This window comes from Kogia breviceps, chromosome 11 (genome assembly GCF_026419965.1).
Source record: "Kogia breviceps isolate mKogBre1 chromosome 11, mKogBre1 haplotype 1, whole genome shotgun sequence".
Classification (NCBI taxonomy): domain Eukaryota; kingdom Metazoa; phylum Chordata; class Mammalia; order Artiodactyla; family Physeteridae; genus Kogia; species Kogia breviceps.
The window spans coordinates 76,736,167-76,752,056 of record NC_081320.1 but is presented as its reverse complement, the minus strand read 5'-3'; the positions used below and the strand labels follow the sequence as shown (position 1 = coordinate 76,752,056).

At 39.1% G+C, this 15,890-nt stretch overlaps 1 long non-coding RNA gene across 1 annotated transcript in view; it reads left to right on the top strand.

Annotated features, from left to right (window-relative positions):
* The first annotated feature begins 327 nt into the window (after positions 1-327).
* Positions 328-15,890, top strand: part of LOC136792092 (uncharacterized) — a 326,865-nt gene continuing 311,302 nt past the window's right edge. The window contains exon 1 of the long non-coding RNA XR_010835254.1: positions 328-515. This is a non-coding gene — a long non-coding RNA (uncharacterized lncRNA). The remainder of the gene's footprint in view (positions 516-15,890) is intronic.

Below are 15,890 nucleotides of genomic sequence, written 5' to 3'. Positions count from 1 at the left end.
CTATAGCCAATCAATGCTTTCCTTCTGTCTTTTCTGTATAAAGGTCTTTCCCCAGGCTCCTCTTGGTGGAGTGCTCCCGACCACTTCCTGTTTGGTGCTGCCTGATTCGGGTCAGTCTTTGCTCATAGACTCTTAACGTTTTTAATGTGCCTTAGTTTATCTTTTAACAGTCTCAGCACTTGCCTTGCCAGTCAGTCTCTCTTAGAATTTTTCATATAGGTCCTGCAGGAACTGCTGTTTCACTGTGACTCAGCTTTTCTTACAAATCAGAGTTGCAGGATTACATGGCATCTTCCCAGCTGTGTTCATAGAGCTGCCGATAACAGCTCAAAGGGAAAGGATGCAGACCTGGAGAAAGGAAGGAAAGAGTTAGAATCCAGTTTGTATCCAAACCTGAATCACTGTCCATGTGCATCAAGAAAACCAGCCTGTATTTTCCCTCCTCCTCCAAGAGAAATTCAGAAATAATCTGCAGCTGATTTTCAGAAAGGACTCTGAAGATGGGCATGTGAGAGGTCAGTGCAGAGAACGAACTTGGATGGACTCTCTCTTTGACATTTCATTTCAAAGTCTCACTTCCCATTCTTTTAATCGAACAGAACTCGTTTGATCAGCATTTCAATCTCTCTTCTTTCCCCTTCTGCAGCTATGTATTGTGTACAGCAAACATTTATAGTTGTTAGCCATTAGTTGGCTTTTACTACTGATTATTTTTCCTTTGTTACTTTTTTTCCTTTGAAATCTTCATTCAGTACTCTGGCATTAAAAAAGCTCGGCATGAGTAAAAACAACATATTTCTCCCTCTTTCTAACTCTGTGAGAAGCCAACACCAGAACAAGTTGGGTCCATTTTCTGTGGCTAAAACGACTTTTGAAACTTGTGGCTGTGCTTAGGGTACTGAAGCAGGATGTGCAGAACATTGGAAGAGGGCCATTAGTCAGTGAGAAAACTTCCCTGGGCAGATAGGCAGGGAGGATCTGGAAGGCTGAATTTTTGTCTTTGTTTTTTCCTGTTGGCTGCCAACTACAAGTTACAAATTGGGTACAAATTCCTTAACCTTTGGCCAGCAGCACTCAATTTCGCATCTAATTTATATGTAAACAAAGTTGCAAATTTGACTTAATTATATTTCCCTCAAGTTTTTCCACCTTATTTTGGGAGGGATGGTTTTGTTTGTGATTTATTTCATTCTGGTTAAGTCTTGACATTCTGGAACATTCTGCAGCGTTTCCCAGGAAATTACAACCTGTAACAACAACCACCCAGTCTGCCTGATCTGAGCACCATATTATAGCCTCACAGAGTGTTGCTTAGAGCTGAAAACAAGACTTTGAAGACCCTGAATCAAAAATTATGTCTCCATTTGAAAAATAGTAATTAAGTAGCACAGTCTTCATCAAAAAATGTGAGGTAAGAGAAATGAGAAAGAATTAAGTGAAGGCAAATATGGCTCTGAGAGGTATCTAGAAGCCTCTCCCAATAGAAAGAAACTGAGAAATAAAATATTGCTTGCCATATCAGTAAACAAAGGATCTAGCCACCACATTACAGTTGCCTTGAAGGTGAGCCCTAAGAGGGAACTCGGGAAGGAAGCAAAGAATGCCTGCCATCTAGCAGTCATCAACCTGCAGCCACCCCTGATGGTGCAGCCTGAGGAAACTCAGGATGAGAAAACACAGGATACTGGCCCCAGATAGTTGAAGTGCATATCAAGGAAATGATTTCAGTGAGCCCAAACTCTTATATCTTCCCATACATAGAAAAGCAGTAAATTCCTTAACTTGAGACACTGTAATCTAGTTTTGTTTTATTAACAGTAATCTTTTGTTCTGACTACCTGGTGTTGTGAAAACTCCTATATATCCTGGCTCCCCCCCCTTGCCTCCTCAGAAGGAACAGTTTTCTTGGCGTTTTCTGAGAGGCTGTCTCCCCAGCTTGAAGTCTTAAGAATGTCTGCCAAATAAAACAGAACTCTCAACTTGTAGGTTGTGCATTTTTTTTCAGTCAGCAGAATCTGTATTATTTTCCCATTCTGAGGAGAAGACAACTATTTGCTTCTGATGTGGATTTAGTCTATAGTTTATTTTTGTTTTTCAAACTCCATTCTCAAGGAAGAATCCTCCCAAAGTCAGCCTGAGTTCTTGGAATCTTCCGTGTTGGTTGCTGTATTAGTTTCCTAGGGCTGCCATAACAAATACCACAAACTGGATGACTTAAAACAACAGGAATTTATTATCTCACAGTTCTGTAGGCCAAAAGTCTGAAATCAAGGTGTTGGCAGGGTCCTGCTCCCTCCACAGGCTCCAGAGAAAAATATTTCCTTGCCTCTTTCCTAGCTGCTGGTGAATACCAGCAATCTTTGGCCTTCCTTGGCTTATAGATATAGACATTCCAATCTCTGCCTCTGTTTTCACGTGGCATTCTCCTCTGAATCTCTGTGTGTTTTTTCCTCTTTTTGTAAAGACACCTGTCAATGGATTTAGGGTCCAACCTAATCCAGTTTGCCTTTATCTTAACCAGTTATATCTGCAAAGACCTTATTTCCAAATAAGGTCACATTCTGAGGTTCTGGGTAGACATGAATTTTGGGGGGACACTATTCAACCCACAACAGTTGTTCACTGATTTAAGCTAAGTATACATGATGCCAAATGTGAGAATTTTGATCACATGCCTGGAAGTTTTGTTTATTCACTCATCTAGTTTTGACATTTTGAGGATGTCAGATTTTTAGGGATACTGTCAAGTTTGGTAGATAAAACGCATCCTTTGATTCACATGTGGACAGTGTCCATGCCTTTTCCATGTGTTGAATACAAGCAAATAACATATTGGAGCAGTCAAGGCAGAAAGGACTAAATCCAGAATGCAGGAGGATAGGTTTGAATCCTCTCTGCTAAGGATAGTGCAAAGAAGCACCCTGCTAAGCCCCCAAAAGGGATTTAGGCTAAGACCTATATCATTATTTTCTGAAAGACCTTCTTACCTAAGTTTTGGCTTGTAATTGAGTTTTTAGAATTGATATTTAACATATGAATTACACTTTCAAGATCCAGTGGAAAGCCTATCTACAGTTGAAGTGGAATAATAGCCCCTTGCATTTCGCACTAGGAAAGAAGACCTATCTGGGTGTTGCTAAAATATTTTAGTGATATACTAATACAGAGCTATTAAAATTTATTCATTAAAAGAATCCAACTTTGAGCGAGTGACTTGTTAGTGCTAATGCTATTCCTTTCTATTTGACCCTGTTCAGCAACAACTGATACATTCTGGGAAAGTAGGAGAAAAGAACAAAGGCATTGAGCTACTTTCTTTCCAGATTTCTTAACTTAATTTCTGGTCTTTAATTAGCCTCTCACCCTCTCTTCTGCATGTGCAGACATCTAGTTAATAGGGTAAGCTGATGATAACAAGGGAAAGTTTTTACAAGTAATGAAGTTCCTGAAGGTGTTGCTGAGGTGTATGGGTTATGGGAGGTCCTGAACCTTAGGGAATATGGAAGACTGGCCTCAATGAGAAAATGTTGGGAGTCAGAGAAGTGACTTCCTGGGAAATAGCAGATGGATCAAGGCACAGTAGACATCAAGAAACTTAAAGCCCAGAAACCTGATGAATCCCAAGATGGACATACTGAGATAGTTACATTTAACCCATGTCTTGAAGGCATTCAATGAGTGTTCAATCTGCAGTCTTCCCTAACAGCAACTCTTTCTTCACATCTGATAAGTTTATGCAGCTATGCATGGATTATCCACAGGGAAGTGGGATAAATGATAAAGATAAATAATTATAACAACAGTTTGCTTTATTGTAATAAGGAGACATCATTAATAAGAGTTTGTTGATTACTGGATTATCAGTTGCTCAAGCTGACTATGATTATTCTAGGGTTTTGAAATGAATTATGAATTCTTTTTCTGAGAACTGACAGGATATGGATTTTCTTAAACTGTCTTTTCTCACTATCCCAATTTTCCTTAGTAGAATAAGGGAGGAAGGAGGAGTTGAAAGGCTACAGTGGTAGTCCCAAACTGCCTTTCCAAACCTGAAATAGCACCATGTCTAGAGTGTGGTCTGTCTTCATTAAAGTCCCTTAGAAGAAAACAGGATATGGATTTTGCAAAGAAATTATATTTTTATTTTTCCTCCCATGCCAATCACTTTCAAGTTCACCATATTTCTGAATTGTATTTATTAGTCATTCTGTAAACTACATTAGCTAATTTAGTAAATTTAGTACATTAGTTAAGAAACTAAAACAAATTAATCAGTGCAGTTTCAAGCATGATATTTGTACAGTATGAAAAAGATATCAGATGACTGCGAGGATTATCTGCTTTGAAGAGATTTATTAAATTTGCAATTATTTTGCTTACAACATCAAAATTAAATTAATTTATTCCAGATTCTTGGAAATTGACATATTTGTAAATATATCATTTTTGTTTCTAGGCATTTATTTTAGATATTCACCCCACAAAAGGAAAAGCACTTCAGGCAAATAATTAGTTCAAGCCATAATATAATATTTCAACCTAATTTTCGTTTATTTGTTAACTCAATTAATGTTTTTTTTTTTTTTTTGAGAATGTACTATATGTCGCTGACTGTTCTAGACACTGGTGATACAGGGGATAAAGCAAACACTACCCTAATACTAGGGCTCATATTCCAGTAAGGTGTAATCAGGGAGACAGACAGTAAGCAAAAACAACAACAAACATGTAACATCTCAGGTGCTGTCAAACAATGTAGTACTATGAAAAAATGGGAAGCAGGGTAGGAGAATGGTGAGTGAAATGGGATGGTGGCTTTTCTTCAGAGACTTGAAAGAGTGAGCGCAGAGCAGAGGTGGACTTATTGTGAAGCAAATGAAGCTTAAGTTTCAGGAACTTTCACTTGCAAGAATCTCTGGGAGAGATGGGAAGTGCTGGGAACTGTAGATTGTTTTTACAGGGAGGGGAAACTGGATTGCCATCAGGAAGCTTGTGTATGTAAGCATTTCTGTTAGAAAGCTGAAGATACCTCCAAAGAAACTGAATGATTACTCCAAAGTAATCTCTGGAGCTCCAACAATTTCCTGTAATTTCTGTTCTCATTCTAAATAACTATTAACCTAATTTTGTATTTGTGGTTTTATTTCTTTTTCTAAGAGAGCATTCCCTGACTTAATTATATAAGCTTCAGGTCCCAACCAAACTTTATTCACTCCAGACATGGGATTCACAGGGCAAGAGGGTGGCAGGCAGAGGAGCAACAAGGAGGCCTGTGTGTGTGTCTGGAGCTCAGCCTGCAGGAGGTGATAGGGGTGAGGTCAGGGAAGTAAGGTGGGCATGGTGGTGGGGGTGTAGGAATGACAAGCCTCTTTAAGTACTTTCGGTTGTATTCTAATGAAGTTGTAAATCTAATTAAAATTTAGATCAGAGGAGTTACTGGATCTGGTTTATATTTTAATCAGATCCTTTCAAAAGAATTACTTCTGCTGCTCTGTGGAGTACAAGTAAAAAGAGGCAAGAGTAGAAGCAAGGAGAACTGGCAGGAGGACACCAGAAATGTAGCCAAGATGTGACAGTGGTTGGGGTTATGTTGGTAGTAGAGGAGGTAAACAACGCCAGGATTTGGGATATAGTTTTAAAGCAGCGCTGAGAACACTTGCAAATGGATTGGATATAGTTAATAAGGAAAAGAGAGGAGTCAGGTAACATGCCTATGTTTTGGGTTTGAAAAAAGAATGGATAGAGGTGGTATTTGCTGAGCTGGGGACTTGAATCAAGAGTTCAGCTTTGGAGATAGTAAGTTCAAGACTTGACATCCAAATGGAGATGTAAAGTCGATGATTGGGTATATGTGTCTATCACAGTAATCATGTCATTTAATCCTCAGTGTAACCCTGTTATGTAGGTATCATTATTCCTGCCTAAAATTTTTTTTAAAAGATGGTTTAGATGTTATCCAATATCATCTAACAATGTATGGCAATTCTAAGACTTGAACCCAGATCTTCTTGGTATCTGATCTCTTGTTCTTCCCATTGTATTATCTTTCTTAACCTATTCAAAACTCCTCTTTTTTCCCTCCCTCTCTCTCTTCTTTTTTTATTCATTCATTCAGTATATACTTACTGAACCACTCTCCAGTGCTAGGTATTGGGATTACAAACATGAGCAAGACATGGTCCCAGCCTTCAACTCACCGTATGATCTTAATAACTTCTTGGATATATTAAAGTGTAGAGGAAACAGAACCCAGTTAAGCTGGTAACTTGACATTTCCTTGAGTCTAAGTAAGTGTAAGTTTTAAGAAACAGAATTCATAGTAACTTTCTGGGGAAAAAGCAAACTCTACTAAAATTAACATAAGTTTCAATTTTAAGACACTGACTTTAGGTAGAACATATAAATATATATCTTAGAATTCTGAAAATATAGTGCATATAGTTAACATTTATTGGGCCCCTATATTCTAAGTCCTGGTGTGCTTTATTTCATTTAATCATCACAACAAACCTTTGAGAAAGCTGCTATTATTATTATTATTATTTACAAAAGAGGAAACTAGGTGTAAAGAGGCTAAGTGTTCATTGGCAAAGCTAGAAACCAAACCCAAAGTATCTGATTAAAAGCGGTCATTTAATCATTTTGCTAAACTGACTTTAAGAGTCAAGACTTGGGTTCTAGTCCAGATTTGTTTTCTAAATTTGGGATTTCTGAAGTCCTCAAAGCTTAGCATCCTCATTGGTAAAGTTAGATTTGAAAACCTCTGGGTATCTTATATATGGTACTAAGATTATAACAATAGTAACTACATTTTATTATGAGATAAAATTTAGCAAATGACTAGACAGTAAATAAACTATCATTTATTCAGTACCTACTATGTGCCAGGTTGTTAGGTGCTTTATATAGTTTATATACTTCAGTAATCACAATAGCCCTGCAAGGTCAGATTTGTTATATATGTTATAGGTGAAGAACAAGTAATTTGCTGAAGGTGAAACAGCTGGTCAGCTTTGGAACTTGACCTAACCCAGTTCTGAATCCAAATTCCATAGACTTTACACCATTTTAGTTTCTCTCCAGAAAAGTAGGGATCATCCTTAATGCAAAAACTCCAAAAAATGTCAACTCTCAGAAAAAAAACAGGACATTTTTGGAATGTCTAGTTAGCAGAAGGGCTTGTTAAAATGCTGACGTTTTTTGCCACAACTACAGCCTAGTTGAGAGAATCTCAAGTAACTTAATGTCTTTGTCTGGCAAGCTTTTAGTAGAAAAGAACCTGCCAAGATTCATTCATTAGTAGAATCTAAAAATCTATAAATTTGCCTTTTCCAGACATTTTGTATAAATAAAATTATACAATGTGAACTTCCTTAGGAAGTTCAGCTATCATTAATATCATATTGTATAAATTATCTTGCAGGCATCAAAATGTTTAGGAAAACAGTCCCACTCTGAGCCTTCTTGGAAGTCTATATGACAACTTTAATTGCTTAAAAGGCCACTTATGAGCATGAAGTATAGTGATATTTATGTATATCGGTATTCCTAATTTAAAACATAAAAGAGGAAAGAATAGTTTAATGATCCTCATCACTCAATACCTAGCTTCAACAGTTATCAATGTATTGCCAATCTTGGTTCATGTATAACTCCCTATAGCCTGCTCCTTGCTGTTTTTGTTTTTCAAAGCTTTATTGAGGCATAATTTACATTCCATAAATTAATCCATTGTAAATTTATAATTTAGTGATTTTTCAGTAATTCATACACTTGTACAATCATCCCCAAAATCCTTTTTTTTTAAACAACTTTATTGGGGTATAATTGCTTTACAATGGTGTGTTAGTTTCTGCTCTACAACAAAGTGAATCAGTTATACATATACATATGATCCCATATCTCTTCCCTCTTGCGTCTCCCTCCCTCCCCCCCTCCCTATCCCACCCCTCTTGATGGTCACAAACAACCTAGCTGATCTCCCTGTGCCATGCGGCTGCTTCCCACTAGCTATCCACCGAAGTTTGGTAGTATATATATGTCCATGACACTCTCTCACTTCGTCCCAGCTCACCCTCCCCCCTCCCATATCCTCAAGTCCATGCTCTAGTAGGTCTGTGTTTTATTCCCGTCCTACCCCTAGTCTCTTCATGACATTTTTTTTTCTTAGATTCCATATATATGTGTTAGCATATGGTATTTGTTTTTCTCCTTCTGACTTACTTCACTCTGTATGACAGACTCCAGGTCCATCCACCTCACTACAAATAACTCAGTTTCATTTCTTTTTATGGCTGAGTAATATTCCATTGTATATATGTGCCACATCTTCTTTATCCATTCATCTGTTGTTGGACACTTAGGTTGCTTCCATGTCCTGGCTATTGTAAATAGAGCTGCAATGAACATTGTGGTACATGACTCTTCTTGAATTATGGTTTTCTCAGGGTATATGCCCAGTAGTGGGATTGCTGGGTCTTATGGTAGTTCTATTTGTAGTTTTTTAAGGAACCTCCATAGTGGCTGTATCAATTTACATTCCCACCAGCAGTGCAAGAGGGTTCCCTTTTCTCCACACCCTCTCCAGCATTTATTGTTTCTAGAGTTTTTGATGATGGCCAATCTGACCGGTGTGAGATGGTATCTCATTGTAGTTTTGATTTGCATTTCTCTAATGATTAATGATGTTGAGCATTCTTTCATGAGTTTGTTGGCAGTCTGTATATCTTCTTTGGAGAAATGCCTATTTAGGTCTTCTGCCCATTTTTGGATTGGGTTGTTTGGTTTTTTGTTATTGAGCTGCATGAGTTGCTTATAAATTTTGGAGATTAATGCTTTGTCATTTGCCTCATTTGCAACTATTTTCTCCCATTCTGAGGGTTGTCTTTTGGTCTTGTTTATGGTATCCTTTGCTGTGCAAAAGCTTTTAAGTTTCATTAGGTCCCATTTGTTTATTTTTGTTTTTATTTCCATTTCTCTAGGAGGTGGGTCAAAAAGGGTCTTGCTGTGATTTATGTCATAGAGTGTTCTGCCTATGTTTTCCTCTAAGAGTTTGATAGTGTCTGGCCTTACATGTAGCTCTTTAACCCATTTTGAGTTTATTTTTGTGTATGGTGTTAGGGAGTGTTCTAATTTCATACTTTTACATGTACCAGTCCAGTTTTGCCAGCACCACTTATTGAAGAGGCTGTCTTTTCTCCACTGTATATTCTTGCCTCCTTTATCAAAGATAAGGTCACCATATGTGTGTGGGTTTATCTCTGGGCTTTCTCACCTGTTCCGTTGATCTATATTTCTGTTTTTGTGCCAGTACCATACTGTCTTGATTACTGTAGCTTTGTAGTATAGTCTGAAACCAGGGGGCCTGATTCCTCCAGCTCCATTTTTTGTTCTCAAGATTGCTTTGGCTATTCGGGGTCTTTTGTGTTTCCATACAAATTGTGAAATTCTTTTTTCTAGTTCTGTAAAAAATGCCAGTGGTAGTTTGATAGGGATTGTATTTAATCTGTAGATTGCTTTGGGTAGTAGAGTCATTTTCACAATGTTGATTCTTCCAATCCAAAAACTTGGTATATCTCTCCATCTATTTGTATCATCTTTAATTTCTTTAGTCAGTGTCTTATAATTTTCTGCATACAGGTCTTTTGTCTCCTTAGGTAGGTTTATTCCTAGATATTTTATTCTTTTTGTTGCAATGGTAATGGGAGTGTTTTCTTAATTTCACTCTCAGATTTTTCATCATTAGTGTATAGGAATGCAAGAGATTTCTGTGCATTTATTTTGTATCCTGCTACTTTACCAAATTCATTGATTAGCTGTAGTAGTTTTCTGGTAGCATCTTTAGGATTCTCTATGTATAGTATCATGTCATCTGCAAACAGTGACAGCTTTACTTCTTGTTTTCTGATATGGATTCCTTTTATTTCTTTTTCTTCTCTCATTGCTGGGGCTAGACTTCCAAAACTATGTTGAATAAGAGTGGTGAGAGTGGGCAACCTTGTCTTGTTCCTGATCTTCGTGGAAATGGTTTCAGTTTTTCACCACTGAGAACCATGCTGCCTGTGGATTTGTCATGTATGACCTTTATTATGTTGAGACAAGTTCCCTCTATGCCTACTTTCTGCAAGGTTTTTATCATAATTGGGTGTTGAATTTTGTCAAAAGCTTTCTCTGCATCTATTGAGATGATCATATGGTTTTTCTCCTTCAGTTTGTTGATATGGTGTATCACGTTGATTGATTTGTGTATATTGAAGAATCCTTGCATTCCTGGGATAAACCCCTATTGATCATGGTGTATGATCCTTTTAATGTGCTGTTGGATTCTGTTTGCTAGTATTTTGTTGAGGATTTTTGCATCTATGTTCATCAATTATATTGACCTGTCGTTTTCTTTCTTTGTGACGTCTTTGTCTGGTTTTGGTAACAGGGTTATGGGGGCCTCATAGAATGAGTTTGGGAGTGTCCCTCCCTCTGCTATCTTTTGGAAGAGATTGAGAAGGGTAGGTGTTAGCTATTCTCTAAATGTTTGATAGAATTCGCCTGTGAAGCCATCTGGTCTTGGGCTTTTGTTTGATGGAGGATTTTATTTATTTATTTATTTATTTTTAACATCTTTATTGGAGTATTGGAAGATTTTAAATCACAGTTTCAATTTCAGTGCTTTTGATTGGTCTGTTCATATTTTCTATTTCTTCCTGATTCAGTCTCGACAGCTTGTGCATTTCTAAGAATTTGTCCATTTTTTCCAGGTTGTCCATTTTATTGGCATAGAGTTGCTTGTAGTAATCTCTAATAATCTTTTGTATTTCTGCAGTGTCCGTTGTTACCTCTCCTTTTTCATTTCTAATTCTATTGATTTGAGTCTTCTCCCTTTTATTCTTGATGAGTCTGGCTAATGGTTTATCAATTTTATTTATCTTCTCAAAGAACTAGCTTTTAGGGCTTCCCTGGTGGTGTAGTGTTTGAGAGTCCACCTGCCAATGCAGGGGACATGGGTTCGTGCCCCAGTCCGGGAAGATCCCACATGCCGCGGAGTGGCTAGGCCCATGAGCCATGGCCGCTGAGCCTGCGTGTCTGGAGGCTGTGCTACACAATGGGAGAGGCCCATGTACAGCAAAAAAAAAAAAAAAAAAAATAAGAACCAGCTTTTAGTTTTATTGATCTTTGCTATCATTTCCTTCATTTCTTTTTCATTTATTTCTGATCTGATCTTTATGATTTCTTTCCTTCTGCTAAATTTGGGGTTTTTTTGTTCTTCTTTCTCTAATTGCTTTAGGTGCAAGGTTAGGTTGTTTATTTGAGATGTTTCCTGTTTCTTAAGGCATGATTGTATTGCTATAAACTTCCCTCTTAGAACTGCTTTTGCTGCATCCCATAGGTTTTGGGTCATCGTGTCTTCATTGTTGTTTGTTTCTAAGTATTTTTTGATTTCCTCTTTGATTTCTTCAGTGTTCACTTCGTTATTAAGTAGTGTATTGTTTAGCCTCCGTGTGTGTATTTTTTACAGAGCTTTTCCTGTAATTGATATCTAGTCTCATAGCGTTGTGGTTGGGAAAGATAGTTGATACAATTTCAATTTTCTTAAATTTACCAAGGCTAGATTTGTGACCCAAGATATGATCTATCCTGGAGAATGTTCCATGAGCACTTGAGAAATATGTGTATTCTGTTGTTTTTGGATGGAATGTCCTATAAATATCAATTAAGTCCATGTTGTTTAATGTATCGTTTAAAACTTGTGTTTCCTTATTTATTTTCATTTTGGATGATCTGTCCATTTGTGCAAGTGGGGTGTTAAAGTCCCCTATTATGATTGTGTTACTGTCGATTTCCCCTTTTATGGCTGTTAGTTTTTGCCTTATATATTGTGGTGCTCCTATGTTGGGTTCATAAATATTTATAATTGTTATATCTTATTCATGGATCAATCCCTTGATCATTATGTAGTGTCCTTCTTTGTCTCTTGTAATAGTCTTTATTTTAATGTCTATTTTGTCTTATAGGAGAATTGCTACTCCAGCTTTCTTCTGGTTTCCATTTGCATGGAATATCTTTTTCCATCTCCTCACTTTCAGTCTGTATGTGTCCCTAGGCCTAAGTGGGTCTTTTGTAGGCAGCATATATATGGGTATTGTTTTTGTATCCCTTCACCCAGTCTGTGTCTTTTGGTAGGAGCATTTAATCCATTTACATTTAAGGTAATTATTGATATGTATGTTCCTATTACAATTTACTTAATTGTTTCGAGTTTGTTATTGTAGGTCTTTTCCTTCTCTTGTATTTCTTGCCTAGAGAAGTTCCTTTAGCATTTGTTGTAAAGCTGGTTTGGTGCTGCTGAACTCTCTCAGCTTTTGCTTGTCTGTAAAGCTTTTAATTTCTCCATCAAATCTGAATGAGATCCTTGCTGGGTAGAGTAATCTTGGTTGTAGGTGTTTTTCCTTCATCGCTTTAAATATGTCCTGCCACTCCCTTCTGGCTTGCAGCGTTTCTGCTGAAAGATCAGATGTTAACCTTATGGGGATTCCCTTGTGTGTTATTTGATGTTTTTCCCTAGCTGCTTTTAATATGTTTTCTTTGTATTTAATTTTTGATAGTTTGATTAATATGTGTCCTGGCATGTTTCTTCTTGGATTTATCCTGTATGGGACTCTGTGTGCTTCCTGGACTTGATTAACTATTTCCTTCCCCATATTAGGGAAGTTTTCAACTATAATCTCTTCAAATATTTTCTCAGTCCCTTTCTTTTTCTCTTCTTCTTCTGGGACCCCTATAATTCAAATATTGGTGCATTTTGTGTTGTCCTAGAGGTCTCTGAGACTGTCCTTGATTATTTTCATTCTTTTTTCTTTATTCTGCTCTGCAGTAGGTATTTCCACTATTTTATACTCCAGGTCACTTATCTGTTCTTCTGCCTCAGTTATTCTGCTATTGATCCCATCTGGAGTATTTTAAATTTCATTTATGGTGTTGTTCATCATTGCTTGCTTCTTCTTTAGTTCTTCTAGGTCCTTGTTAAATGTTTCTTGCATTTTGTCTATTCTATTTCCAAGATTTTGGATCGTCTCTACTATCATTATTCTGAATTCTTTTTCAGGTAGACTGCCTATTTCCTCTTCATTTGTTAGGTCTGGTGTGTTTTTATCTTGCTCCTTCATCTGCTGTGTGTTTTTCTGTCTTTTCATTTTGCTTATCTTACTGTGTTTGGGGTCTCCTTTTTGCCGGCTGCAGGTTCATAGTTCCCGTTATTTTTGGTGTCTGTCCCCAGTGGCTAAGATTGGTCCAGTGGACTGAGTAGGTTTCCTTGTTGAGGGGACTACTGCCTGTGTTCTGGTGGATGAGGCTGGATCTTGTCTTTCTGGTGGGCAGGTCCATGGGTGGTGTTGCATTTTGTGGTGTCTGTAGCTTTATTATGGTTTTAGGCAGCATTTCTGCTAATATATGGGGCTCTGGTCCTGTCTTGCTAGTTGTTGGGCATAGGGTGTCCAGCACTGTAGCTTGCTGGTCGTTGAGTGAAGCTGGGTCTTGGTGATGAGATGGAGATATCTGGGAGATTTTTGCCGTTTGATATTACGTGGAACTGGTAGCTCTCTTGTGGATCAGTGTCCTGAAGTTGGTTCTCCCACCTCAGAGACACAGCCTTGATGCCTGGTGGAGCACCAAGAGCCTTTAATCCACATGGCTCAGAATAAAAGGGAGAAAAAATCGAAAGGAAAGAAAGGAAGGAAGGAAGCAAGGAAGGAAGAAAGGAAGAAATGAAGGATGAAAGGAAGGAAGAAAGAAAGGAAGAAAGAAAGGAAGAAAGAAAGAAAGAAGATAAAGTAGGATAAAATAAAATTATGTAAATAAAAATAATTATTAAGAAGAAAAATTTTAAAAATGAAAAAAGAAAAAAACAAAAACGTGACAGTCAGAACCCTAAGACAAGTGGTGAAAGCAAAGCTATACAGACAAAATCTCACACAGAAGTGCACACATACACACTCACAAAAAGAGAAAATGGGGAAAAAATTAATATATCTTGTTCCCAAAGTCCACCTCCTCAACTTGGGATGTTTCGATGTCTATTCAGGTATTCCACAGATGCAGCGCACTTTGAGTTGATTGTGGAGCTTTAATCCACTGTTTCTGAGGCTGCTGGGAGAGACCTCCCCCTCTCCTCTTTGTTCGCAAAGCTCTTGGGGTTCAGCTTTGGACTTGGCCCTGCCTCTGCACGTAGGTCGCCCGAGGGCATCTTCTCTTCGCTCAGATAGGACAGGGTTTAAAGGAGAAGCTGATTCAGGGGCTCTGGCTCAGGCTGGGGTCGGGGGAGGGAGGGGCATGGATGCAGGGTGAGCTTGTGGTGGCAGAGGCCAGCGTAACGTTGCCCCAGCCTGAGGCGCGCCGTGTGTTCTCCCAGGGAAGTTGTCCCTGGATCATCGGGACCCTGGCAGTGGCGGGTTGCACAGCCTCCTGGGAGGGGAGGTGTGGAGAGTGACCTGTGCTCGCACACAGGCTTCTTGTTGGCAGCAGCAGCAGCCTTAGCGCCTCATGCCCATCTCTGGGGTCCACGCTGATAGCCGCGGCTCGCGCCCGTTTCTGGAGCTCCTTTAAGTGGCGCGCTTAATCCCCTCTCCTCGCACCCCAGGAAACAAAGAGGGAAGAAAAAGTCTCTTGTCTCTTCGGCAGCTCCAGACTGCTGGACTCCCTCCCGGCTAGCCGTGGTGCGCTAGCCCCTTCAGGCTGTGTTTACGTCGCCACCCCCAGTCCTCTCCCGGCTTCCGACCAAAGTCCGAGCTTCAGCTCCCAGACCCCGTCTGCCCTGGCAGTGAGCAGACATGCCTCTCGGGCTGGTGAGTGCTGGTCAGCACCTATCCTCTGCGGGAATCTCTCCGCTTTGCCCTCCGCACCCTGTTACTGTGCTCTCCACTGTGGCTCTGAAGCTTCCACCCTCTGCCACCAGCAGTCTCCGCCCGTGAAGGGGCTTCTAGTGTGTGGGAACCTTTCCTCCTTCACGGCTCCCTCCCACTGGTGTAGGTCCCGTCCCTGTTCTTTGTCTCTGTTTATTCTTTTTTCTTTTGCCCTACCCAGGTACGGGGGGGTTTCTTGCCTTTTGGAAGGTCTGAGGTCTTCTGCCAGCATTCAGTGGGTGTTCTATAGGAGCAGTTCCACGTGTAGATGTATTTCTGTTGTGTTTGTGGGGAGGAAGATGATATCCACTTCTTACTCTTCCGCCATCTTCTCTCAGTCTCGCTTGTTTTGTAGCTTTAACCTAAGTGATGGCTCCCTAACCTGAAAACAAAAAGGTAATTGGTCTCATTTAATGATGTAACATATTCACAGGAGGCAATCCAACCCCTGGATTACTGTTTACTGCCTAATGCTTTGTAGATAAGAACCTGTGGGACTTGGAGAGATTTATCAACATTCGGACTATATAAACATTCTCTGTGCCAATTCTAGGTTGTATTTATATTTTAGGTTGATTTCCCAAGAAGCAAGAGGCTCAGCATTTGTACCAGATGTTTCCATGTTTCTTTTTAAACCTGGAATCCCAGTCGCTTATTGTTTGCAGAGGTCAATTGCATTGTTTTTGGAAATGGGAATGGAAAATTCTTCAGAATCCCTATGAGGTCAGGTCAGGTTCTCCCTGAAGGTTGTTTAAGAGCCGGAGTTTCAATCAGTTGCATGAATAACTTTTTTGACTGTGCCAGGTTCAGGATGTTTTTATCTAGCCCAGTGCTCTTTTGTGGGCTCGTCTGGCCAAATATAACTTATCTTTTTACGTGAACTTACCTACTTGTCCTTGAATTCTGAAGATGGAACTGAAAAATGGCCCAGGCTGTGACTGAGTAACCCTGTTTCTAACATTAATGGAGAGAGAGAAGTGTTACATGCCTTAGCAAGGCTGC